This window comes from Prionailurus bengalensis, chromosome D4, assembly GCF_016509475.1.
Source record: "Prionailurus bengalensis isolate Pbe53 chromosome D4, Fcat_Pben_1.1_paternal_pri, whole genome shotgun sequence".
Classification (NCBI taxonomy): Eukaryota; Metazoa; Chordata; class Mammalia; order Carnivora; family Felidae; genus Prionailurus; species Prionailurus bengalensis.
In genome coordinates, this window is record NC_057359.1 from 60,147,003 (window position 1) to 60,159,411 (window position 12,409).

Below are 12,409 nucleotides of genomic sequence, written 5' to 3' on the forward strand. Positions count from 1 at the left end.
CATTGCTTCATTTAAAAATGCATGGCACATATTCCTTGAAAAGAGCATTCTCTTACAGCTGTGAGAGTTTTGTAATGTAGAAATATATTTTCATGGAAAACAAGAGTCACAAAAACAAAAACGAATGTTTCTCATTAGTAATCTATACACCAGGAGTAAAAAGAGTTATATTAGGGTCTACCCCACCAGAAACTTTCCCATAACAATTGCACACAGTACCTTCTGTCCACACAAATTCTTTTTTATGAACCATTTTAAAAATTAAAGTTTCTATTTGGGTTTAAGTGGTTTGTTCTGAAAAACGTACTAGCCTTTTAAGAAAGTGGGATTTTTTTTTTTTTTTTGTATTTTAAATCGGTATTTTGGACACTCCATTCCAAGTACAGAGAGAATGCATTCGACTCTTTTAGAACTATTTGTTCACAAAATGATCGTTATTAAAGCTGTGGCTCCTGCCAGACCTGGCTGCCGGTGAGATGGGACAGGTGGTTGCTGTAGTCAAAAGAGGTAAAGGTGCAACAGCTGGCTGGCAGGCTTTGCTCCATCCAAAGACCTGCCGGTTCTTACATCTCAGTCGCCACAGGAATGAAAATCCACCCACTTAGTTCCAGATAACTCCACTGCTGCTTAAACTCCTTATGGTGCAGCTGGGGAAATAGAGACTCAGACTCACGATTATCCACACCCCCCTGTCCAAGGAAGGATCCCAGCTTCCCCGCGGCCCGGCCCCTTTGCCCCGCGCTGCCCCCAGCGGCGTCGCTCCCTGGCCGGGGACGGCGCGCGGAGGCCCGGCGCCCCCGAGCGGAGGGAGAGGGCGGCGGGCGGGGCGGGGCGCGGTGACAGCGCTGAGCCGGGCCCGCCCCTGACTCCCACCCCCGGAGCCCACAGCGCCCGCCCGCCCGCGGCCGCCCGGGAGCTCGTCCAGCCCCGCGCTCCGCTCGCTCGCTCGCCCGCCCGCCGCCCGCCGCCCGCCGCCCGCGCCCGTCCGCCGGCCGCCTGCGCTCGCCCCGTCGTCGCCCGCGCCCGCCCCGGCGGCTCCACGGCCCGGTAAGCCCCCCACCCGGCCCGGGGTACCCCTCGCGCTCGCGGGGCTCCCTGCCCCCGCGCCGGGGCCCCAGCCATATCTGGGCAAAATATTCAGCTGTCGCCGCCGCCGCCAAGAGGGACTGAGCGTGGCTCCCTCTATAAATAGCCGCCGCCTCGGGTTGCCTCCGGGGCTGGGGAGCCGGGGATCTCGGGGTCCGGAGCCCCGCGCTCACGTCCGCGCCGCTAGGCTCCCCCGGCCCCAGCCAGAGCGCCCTCCTCTCAGGCCCTCGGCGCCGTGTCTGTAAACGACAGAAGGACCCTTGCGCGCTCGCAGAGAGGCGCGGGGGCCGGGGTCCTGAAGGAGCGGCCGCCCCCGCCACCCGCCAGCCGCTCGACTCCCGCGCGGCGGCGGGGCTCTGCGCCCGCGGATACTCTGCTGGGGACAGGTGCCCGCCTGAGCCCGGCACCGAGGCGTGGCCCTCCTCCGGCTGCCGAAAGTTTGGGGGTGGGAGTGGGACGTATGTGGTTGGTGGACGGGGAACCGGGGTTCGGGCTGCGCCTGTTTGAGGCAGGAAAAGTTTCCCAAACTGCGCGAGAGGACGCGGTTTAAAGCACCATGATACATACACGCATTTCGGGCCAAGGTAGAGCGGGCAAGCGCCTGGAGGCAGAAGCCGCCTCCCTGTCGCCAAGTCACACGATGGCCTTGGCGAGCCCCTGCTCTTCCCTGGGTCTCAGTTTCCCCATTTGTAGGGGCGGGGTTTGGTTCGGGAGCTGAAGCTAGGAGTCTTGGCGGTGAGAGCAGCAGGGCGCGCTCTTGACCGCTGGCGCTCCCCCACACCTGTTCATCGGCTCTGGCCTGGGACACTGGGGCCAGAGCCTTGCACATCCGGAGGCATTGTGGAAAGAAACCGGACACTGTGGCAGTCCCTCTGACTCAGGCCTATACTGGGACCTATTAGGGTCCTCGGAATAGCCTGGGCCCTATACCTCCAGGAAGAGCGTCCCACGGTACTTACGGGCACCTCTGCTGGGGAGCAGCCATCACCCTCGCAAAGCATCACGTGACTCAAACAGCTTTAGACCCAAAGAACTGGGCAGGACCAGAGGCTCCAGTCCAGCTGCTCCCAGGTCTCAGTTTCCCCACCTATACAGTGCCTATGAGACGAATTGGAACCATGCCAAGCATCACACCCTCCCAGACCCCCAGCAGCTTCCTGATATACCTTAAGGACCCTGCCCTTGGTCTCTGCCTTAACCCTCTCAGACTCTTAGAGATGACCTAGCCCAAGCTTTTCTCTATCCAGATCACAGAACCAGACCCTAACTCAGGTTCTGGGCTCTCAGAGGGAGCATCCCCCAAATCTTCATCTTTCTCCCTGTGATGGCATTTATTTTAACAAGGGCCGCAGAACCCCCTGCTCAAGGTCACATGCTGCTGGACACACCAGGAGGCCTGCAGTCTCCACTAACCTTTCTCCTCTCTTTCCTGCCCCTTCTTGCTGCTCAGGCCGGTCTTGGGGATCTCTGAGCACCCCACCAATGCCCCCCTGTTCTTTGATCTGCTGTCCAGGACTTTCCCTTGCTCAGATGATAGCGCCCTCATTCTGAAATTTCATTTTTATGTCTACTTTCTATGATATATTTTCTCTAAACTCACCTCAGAGCCTCACTGATAAAGAAGTAAGGGGAAATGAAGACAAATAGAGTCTCATCAACTTGAGCCATAAAACAGGCAGAGTGAAAGCGAACAATGTTGTCGTTTGGTGTATTTACTCCCTTTAATGAGCCAAACTTGCAAACACATTTTCAACCGCCTTGGCCCCTGAGTTGCTCCCAGCCTAAGTGGAAAGGCAGTGTCCTCTAAAAATAACCTCCACCCCACCTTATCAGAGCCTCACACCTTCTCCCTCATCCAGGGTACAGCTGCCTCCTGCTCCTGCCGCTCAGCAAAAATGCAAAAATGGGGAGTAGGTGGTGTCAGCTCTGAGTAACAGGAGGTGGACTGACCTGGAGGTTAGGACCCCTGGCTCCTACCCCAGCTCTGCGACCCATTTAGAGTGACCTTGGGCTATGAGCGGGTGGGCGAGATGGTCCCCAGTAGACCTGGAGTCAAGAGAGCTCAGAGGTTCCCTTGGAAGCCTTGCTAGCATGAGAAAAGTGGAGTGCCCGGGATGAAACTCAGGGGAACCCACCCCATGAAGAGGAGGGAAGGTGCAGGAGAAAGTGGTTTCCCAGGAGAGATGTCAGTTGCTGCAGAGAGACAGAGGGGGCTGGGGACTGGGAAGGGGCTACCAGGATTGGCAGGTGGTCCCGGGTGACTTTGGCCAGGGCATTGCAGACAGTTCAAAAATGGGAATCTGCCACTGCTTTACCGGGGCCAGTGACCCAGCCTGTCTGTCTGAGCCTTAGTTTCCTCCTCTGCCCAATGGGGATGATAATAGCACCTATTTCATATGGGTTGCTGTGGGGATTAAGTGGAGAGGATGCTGGGAAAGCCCTCACCAGTGCTTGGTACCTGCAATGATATTTCTAGGTTAGTGAGTGGAAGAGGCAGAGGCTAATGGGAGCTCAAAACGTGGGGACCGGGCCTGCCATTCCTGAGAGCTTGGCTGAGAAAGGAGGGGAGAGGAAAGGTAGTGGGAGCTGGAGACAGGCATGGGCAGCAGGTGGATGCTTCTGGAATGAGGTTGGTAAGAAGAGGTGGAGAAGGACCCAGAAGAAGGGAAAAGGGTGAAAAGAGAATCTGAGGGGTGTGCTTATGGGAGGACCAGGTCCTGCCTTAATCACCTGCTGAGCGTCAAGGGCTCTAGAATCTCATTCCTCTAGAATCAGGCTGAGCAAAGAAGTGAAGTTAATAAAATGAAGCCAGTCCTGGCTCAGACCCATGTCCCCTTGGCAGACTTCATCTGCGAAGGAGGGTGTTGATGGGCCACTAAGGGTAGTTTGACTCTGCCCAGGAGCCTTGTGACCTTGGCTTGCTTATTTCTGAAATGACATCATCTATCGATGACTCCTGCTGAGTCCAGGAGTCATAATGGCCTTTTCCAGTCAATGTTTTGATTTTTTAGTCTTACTAATAGACCAGCCAGACTGCCAACATTTCTAAAGAGGCCAGTTCACTTTTCACATAAAGCCAGAACACCAAATAGATCAATTATTTGGCTACTCAGAGCCATTATCAGTTTAAAGCCACAGTCCTGTTTCTGTGGGGAAACATGAATCAGAGAGCATAATTCTGGGGCCATTTCCTCTCTCTTGTTTTGTCTTATAAAATCCTCCTTTGGTTAATTGTGGAAGGACCAGACTCTCTTTGCTCTTAATGATAGCGAGAGAATGAGCTCATCGGAGTCAACCTAGGACACGTCTGGGAGGTTTTCTTCAATGTTAGGAGGTGCTGCGTCCTTGCCTGATCTGAAAAACTAAACAAACTCAAGCATTTCTTCTGTGTCTCTTTTCTTGCATCCTTTTGTTTTTCTCTCAGAGGAAAACCGATCTGTGAAAGGCTGAAGTTACCGTGCGTGGGGAGGAAAAGGGGTGAGGCCAGCCCAGCCCATGCACCCATGTGTTCCCACCTCAAGCCATCTTCTCAGGGTCCCCAGCCTGAGCCACCACTCACCCTGGGGCTTCTAGGGCAGTGACTCCAGGGCCATTCCTGGAGGTGATTCTGGTGGGTGATGAGTTGCAGCGACAGGGGTGTTCGCCCTCCATGCCCCTGGAACTGAGGGAAGCAGCAAATGCCTCTTGGCATCACTCAGCCTCCTTAATGAACTCATCTTTTCCCATCCCTTAAATGGCGGTGCCACTCTCAACCCTACTCTCTTTCCACCCCACACCGTCCTATGATCCCATTTATTCCCATGGTCCAGGTACCCCCTACAGACTCACAATTCCCACATTCATGTGTCACGCTGGGACTGCTCTCCTCAGTTCCAGGCATCTGTCACTCCTGCCAATCGGACAAAGCCAATAGGGCGTCCCAAAGGCACGTCACACCCAACAGGCCCGATGCGGGCTCATCACCCTGTCCTCCTCCGGTGTCCCCCATCTTGGTTAACAGTAACACCATCCACCCAGACACCAAGCCAGAGATCTCCTTTCTCTTTACCGCCTCATTTGTTTTGTCAATTCCTGTCAATCCTGCCTTCCTAAATATTCCTTCCATTCATTTCTGTCTCCATGAATGGAGTTGACAAGTACTCCAATCATGACCCCAATCGAGTATTTGCCATCTCTCCCCTGAGCTATTGTCAGAGACTTGTAAAAGTCTTTCCACATCAAGCCTTTTCTTCTATGCTGCTGTTAGTAGATCTTTAGGAAATGTAGCTCTGACTGTGTTATCGCTCTCCCTTCAGGGACTCCTCATTTCCTACCAGATTCCTTAGCAATGAACCCAGGACCATCAAAGGTCTAGCCCCAAGCTACTTCTCCAAAATCATCTGTTGGCACTCTTGCAAATTCTCCTTACCTTCTGGTCATGCTGCAAGCATCGTGCCTTCGTGACTGTCTGTCTTTGGCCCTGCTGTTCATTCTGCCTGGAACGCTGTTCTCTCCCTTCCTAAGTTGGCAAACTTGTAATCATCCTTTAAAGCAAAGCTCTTCATTGCCTTATCTGCCTTCCCTCAGCCCCTAAATGGACCTCAGAGCACCAGCCATAGTGTGTCCTAAATGTAATCACCTGCTCACATTCTCATCTCTGACTGGACTGACAGCTTCTTGAAGATGGTTTGTGGCTCCTTTGTTTCTCCTTTACCAGTGTTCCAGAGCTCAGAGCTCAGAACTTGGCATAGTGTAGGTATTTCGTGTGATGATAAATGACTGACCATTGAATGGATGAATGAGGAAACAGGTATGCCAATGAAAGCCCAGTGATGGCCATGACAATCACAAACCATCAACCAGCATCTACAACATGTTTTCCCACAGAACCATCAGCTCCGTGGCGGCAGAAACCACACCTGTTCTGCTCCCCCTCTCACTCTGCAGCCCCTGTCAGCCCCATCGCAATAAATAGAATGAATCCATGATCTTGTTTGAAACTCAGGAATCCTGTAAGGGAGGAAGGGCAGGTATTATTAACCCCCTTTTGTTGATAGGACAGTGAACCCAAGTAGCCATTGTTCCAGGTCATCCGATTGGGGTGCGTATTCCAGAAAAACCCAAGTGCTTTCCAGGGTTTGGGAAGCTTGAGAAGTGAAAGTCCTTGCACTCTATCCTAGGGCCTCTCTAGCATTTGAATCATTTGGGATCTTATTAAAATGCAGACTCTGGCTCAGTAAGCCTGGGAGGGGTTCTGAGATACGGAATTTCTTATTAGCTCCTTGTTTCTAATAAGCTCTAATCATTTTATTAAGCAATAGGCTTAATTCCCGATAAGCTCTAATGAACACCTAATAGTGTGAAGCTTGTCCTGTACACACAGACCACCACACTTTGAGCACCAAGGTGAGGGCTAGTTACCTTGGCCATTGCATTAAGACATTGTTTTTATTAAGATCTACAAATGAATTCATTTAGGCCCTGACTCCAAATACAGGGCTCTTTCTGGGTTTTTGTTTTTGTTTGTTTTTTAATGGAGCCCGCACAGAACACACAGATGGAGCCTGATGGGACAGTTGGTAGGGGCACAGGACATGGTGGAGCACGTGGTGGGAGGGGGGAACAGGACAGGCAGGTGGCAGGGACTCTGGTGCTGGGGCATGTGGCCGCAGTGTTGCTGGTGAGATAGGCCCCCAGCCTTGGCCTGCTGCTGGAAGGGTCGGGCTGAGCAGAGGTGGGTTATTTCCATCTTCTGCTACCTTCCCTCCTTCTCCTTTGCATTCTAGAGAAATTTAGGCCCAGGCAGGGCTTTTAAGTCCCTACTGCCCGGCTCTCGGCCAGCCTGGAACCTCTTCTCAGACTCCTGTGTCCCCTTGCTTTTTCAGGGCGCACTGCTTACAGGTGTGGTATCTGTGAGCACAGGGTGAGTGCTCCAGGGGCTGCAGTGGGGACCCAGATGCCACCCTGAAAACCACTCAGAAGAAGGGTGCCTGGGTGGCTCAGTTGGTTAAGTGTCCAACTTTGGTGCAGGTCATGACGTCTCGGTTTGTGAGTTCGAGCCCCAAGTCAGGCTCTGTGCTGAGAGCTCAGAGCCTGGAGCCTGCTTCGGATTCTGTGTCTCCCTCTCTCTCTGCCCCTCCCTCATCCGCACTCTGTCTCTCTTTCTCAAAAATAAATAAACGTTTAAAAAAAAAAAAACTACTCAGAAGATAAGGGTGAGCGGAGCCCTGAAGAGGGACTCCTTCCTTGCAAACCCAGGAAGATTTAAAAAGTCAGATTGGATGACAACATCGTATGCATTTGTTTATGGTTTTCTACTACATTCCATTTACACCATTAAAAGGGTTGAGATGGCTTAAAATAAACCTGCACAGGCAACATAACTGGTAAGAACAGAAGGTTTAAAAAGACAGGGCAGGCTTGAAAATCAGGATCGTGAAACGCTGAGAATCTGATGGGACCCGAGGGCCTTGTTCCAGCAGAACGAATGCACTCGTGCCCCGTAGTTTGCCTGTCACCTCAGCGAGCCACTGGGTTCCCTTGAAGGCGACTTGGAAGCCCAGGTTAAGAATGCCCAACACAGAATAAGGAGAGGAAATTCAGCCAGCATCTTGGCTGAGATGGCAACTGTTTGTGAACACCCAAGTCAGCTCTGGGATGAATCACGACAGCCAAGGGGGAAGGGAGACGAGATGAACTGGGGGACGGTTGGTGTCTGATGAAAAGAACGCCAGCCTTTCAGGAGAGAGAATGGGGTCTTCTGAGAGTGTATGTCTTCTCAGAGTGTATGTCACATTGGAATACTCAGTGCAAGGCAGTTTAGCATAGTGCTTACGAACATGGAGTCTGGGGGCACCTGGGTAGCTGAGTCTGTTAAGCATCCAACTCTTGATTTCAGCTCAGGTCATGATCTCACAGTTCATGAGTTCAAGCCCCGCATCAGGCTCTGTGTTGACAATGCAGAGCCTGCTTAGGATGCTTTCCCTCCCTCTCTCTGCCTCTCTCTCTCTCTCTCTGTTCCTCAAAGTAAATACATAAACTTAAAAAAAACCACATAGACTCTGGAGACCCCTTCCCTAGGCTCAAATCAAAGTTCTGCCTGTTACTGGCTATGTAAATTCAGGTAATTTTAAATGCTCTGTACCTCAGTTTCTCTTTTTGTAAAGGGAGTTGTTGTGGGGACTAAATTAGTTATTATATGTGAACATTTAAGACAGTACCTGGGATATTGTTAGCATTACACAAGTGTGAGCTATTATGGGAAAGCAGCATGGAGTAGTGATGATGAATATAGTCCGATTGAATCTTGTCTGGATTCAAATCCGGGCTCTACTACTTACTAGCTCTGTGCCCTTGGTCACTGTATTAAGTTACATAGTGTCCGCCCAAAATCACATCCACCTGGAACCTCAGAATGTGACCTTATATGGAAATAGGGTCCTTGCAGATGTATTTAGTTAAGATGAGGCCTTACTGGGTTAGGGTGGGCGCTAAATCCAATGACTGGTGTCTTCATAAGATGAGGAGTGGACATACACAGGGAAGGAGGGTCTGTGACGGCAGAGTCAGTGATGTAGGTACACGCCTAGGAATGCCAAGGGATATTGGCATCACCAGAAGCTAGGAGAGAGGCATGGGACAACAGATTCTCCTTCTGAGCCTCCAAAAGGAACCAGCCCTGCTGACACTTGATTCCCAATTTTTGACATCCTGAGTTGCAACAGAGTAAATTTATGCTGTTTTAAGCCATCCAGTTTGTGGTCATTTGTATGGCAGCCCTGGGAAATTAATACAGCCAGATTACTGCAGTTTCGTTTCTTCATCTCTAAAACGGGGATTAAAAAGTACCTGCTTCACAGTTATTAAGATTGCACGACATGATCTATATAAAGAGCTTTATCACCACGCCCGTTATGCAGTATGTACAGAATAGCACTTGCTATGATAAGGTACAGTGACGTAGCGGGCAGTAACAGCCCCGAGGGTGGGTTAACAGCATTCCACTGTTTGTCTGCATTAGAACTTGTGTAGCCGATGCCCCACGGATGAACTTTCATGTGGTTCCCAGTGTTTTGCTAATACAGATAATAATCAGATGGTTTGTACATGTATCTTTGTACAAGTCAGGGAGTCAACGAGTGGGATGAATTCCTAGAAGTGGACTTGCTGAGTCAAAGGGTGTGTGCAGTTGGGTAGATAGGACTTAACTTGCCTTGAAGGAGGGTAAACCAATGTGTGCTTCTGTTGTATGCGACAGTGCCCGTCTCCCCCACGTCTTGTGAACACTGGGAATCCTCAGGCCTTTGCATCTTTGTCGGTGTGATAGATGAGAACTGATGGCTCGCTTCTCAATTTACCTTTACATGATTATGAGTGAGCTTTTTAGCCATTCGTATTTTTATGTGAATTGCCTGTTCCTTTCCTCATTCTACATTTTCACTGGACTGGTTTTGTGTTTGTTTCTGGTTTGGTTTAGTGTTTTGGTAAGACTCTGCTAAATAAATTATCCCTTTGTTCAATGTGCAGCAAATAATTCCCCCATTTGCCTTTTGGCATTGTTCATGCTACTGTTCATATTGGTTTTTCAGTAAATACAAAGACGAGCTTCATAAGCTTACATTAACACCTGCTGTGAGGCAAGGTGACAAGCTGTGTTTGTAAAATGGAGAATGAGGAGAGGAGTGAAGTCCACAGGCTTCTAATTTTTATTCTACCCGTGCTTTTGCTTTCTGGCTGTCAAAGCCAGTAATAATGCTAGGCATTCACTCATTTACTTAACAGACCTGCCGTCAGCACCTGAGAGGTGCAGGCTTCCTGTTGGACGGTGGGGGAGAGACAGGCTTGCCCTCAAGTAGCTTCCAGTCTTGGGGACAGAGGGTGCAGTAGGACGATGCTCCCGATGGCCTCTCCCATTTGTATGAAGGTATTTGTCTTGCCTGACCCTTTCCAACCGGGAGAAAGATGACCTGGAAGAGGCTGGGCCCGGTGAGAACTCACGGTGGCTCAAACCAGGGGCGTTGCATCGAGGTGGGGAGAAGGAGCCACCGAGCGGACTATGACATGGTCTGCAGGCCAACTATGGTCGGGAGATGGTGTCAGAGCCCTTTCCTGGAACCCTGTTGCTTACAGTGATTTGTGCGGTGACTCAGACACTGATGACCTCAAGAGACGCAAAATGAAATACACCCTGGTGCATGCACACACATGCACGTGGCCTTTCTAATTCAAACCATTGGCCAATTTTGACTGACATGTAGACCTTTGAAGCCCACTGTGTCCTGGGACGGGGCTCGTAGCAACTGCAGAAAGAGGCAAAGTCAAACACTGTGTTTAGTTTCCCTGCTTTTTCAGCAGGTGCTTTCCTGTATGACTAAGAGGATGAGATCAGCTGGGGAAAATAAAAGCAAACAGGCCAAAAAAACAAGTCTTTTAAAGATAGCTGGTCTCTGAGTCCCCATCCTCCCCACCCAATGGCCCCGAGCATCTTTCATAATAGAATCAAGCCTTAAATCTCATCTTTCAACCCCCCCAACCACCACCATCAATCTGGATCTCGGCCGTCTCTGGAAGGCCTCATCTGGGACTGTGTCATCCCTGCTCACGTGCCTGTTGTAACCCTCCCCACCAGCTCCAGAATCAGCCCAGAGTATCTTTGTGCATTTTTTTACTGTTAGAAAGCTCCTTACGCAGACTGTAAATCCACGTCCTGGTCGTCTCGGTAATCTATGTCTTCTGCCTGCTGGGGACCCACTAGACCACATCTGTTGCTCCTTCCCTGTCAGTGCCCTGCAGGTTTGAAGAGTATGACCCGTGTCAGGGTCCTTCAACTGTTCTTCACATGGTCCCCCTGCTCCCCTTCTCTGGACTTAGCGCCACTCATGAGAGAAGGTCCAGTTCACAAAAGAGGTCACTCACATGGCCAATAAACGCATGAAATGTACTCAGCATCATTAGCGATCAGGGAAGTGCACAATGAGGTACGACTACCACCCACCACCGTGGCTAAAATGAAAAGTACTGACCATAGCAAGAGATGACGAGTTTGCAGAGCAACTGGAACTCTCATACATCACTTGTGGACATGTAAAATTGTGCAATCACTTTGGGAGAAACTGTTTGACAATGTCTACTGAAACTAAATGTACTCTTACTCCGTGAGCTAGCAATTCTACTCCAGGGATGTACCCAAGAGAAACAAGAGATTGTTTCTACCGAAGACATTTGTAGCCCTATTTATAGTTACCAAATACTAGAAATAATTTAAATGTTCACTAGCAATAGAGTAGATAAATAAATTATATAGTTTATTTAACGGGATACTATCTCCATCAGTGAAAAAGAATGAACTGCTGCTAACACACAACACAGATGAATCTCACAGATGAAATGTTGAGTGAAAGAAGCCAGACACTGGCGTCCAGGGTGGCTCAGTCGGTTAAGCGTCAGGCTCTTGGTTTCGGCTCAGGTCTTGATCTCACAGTTTGTGAGATCGAGCCCTGCGTTGGGCTCTGTGCTGACAGTGTGGAGCCTGCTAGGGATTCTCTCTCTCCCTCTCTCTCTGCCCCTCCCCTGCTCTCTGTCTCTCAAAAAATAAATAGACCCAAAAAAAAAAAAAAAAAAGGAAGAAGAAGACAGACACAAGAACATACTCACTGTGTGTTTTCATTTACATGATGTTCAAAAGCAGTTAAAGCTAATCTGTGGTTGTAAAAGTCACAGTAGTAGTTACCTTTGAGGGAGATGGATGGGAGGAAGTATAAGAGCATTCTCGTGCGCTGGAAATGTCCTGTGTCTTCATCTGAGTGGTGTTTACACAGGTGTAGACGTGGAAAATTCAGGGAGCTATACTCTCAAGACTTATACACTTGACTGTATATAAAATCAATGCCTTAAGAAAAAAAGAAAAAAGTCCTCCCCCCCCAAGTGAAAGAGTGGGGGCCCAGAGCTGAGTTCCCACAGGAGGCCAAGCAAAACCACCATTGCCTTGCTTTGGTCACTGTCCTTTGATTAATGCAACTGAGATCCCACCATGATTTGGGAGGCCCCACACTGTTGACTTACCCTGGGTCAACAGTCATTTGAGAACCACTAAGTCTTTCTCGTGGCTGCTCAGCTATGTCCACCGACCTAGTGCTTACGGGGTTGGCTTGCTGGGCCCAGGCATTGTGGGCCTGGGAAGAGGGGAAGGAAACCAGGAATCTGAACTGCATCATCCTTTATCTCATTTCCTCTGTATAGCACCCCTTGTGAGGTGAATGTTGTGCCTTCACTTTAAAAACAAATCCGTGAATCTCAGAGCAAGGCAGGGGTTTTAGTCTGCATGACCTGTAGTCCAAGCTTTGCC

The 12,409-nt window shown here is 50.2% G+C and overlaps 1 protein-coding gene across 1 annotated transcript in view; it reads left to right on the forward strand.

Moving 5' to 3' along the window:
* Positions 1-961: 961 nt before the first annotated feature.
* TMOD1 (tropomodulin 1) overlaps positions 962-12,409 on the forward strand; it is an 87,590-nt gene continuing 76,142 nt past the window's right edge. The window contains exon 1 of the mRNA XM_043567465.1: positions 962-1,047. The gene's annotated coding sequence lies outside the window, so the exon portion shown is untranslated. The remainder of the gene's footprint in view (positions 1,048-12,409) is intronic.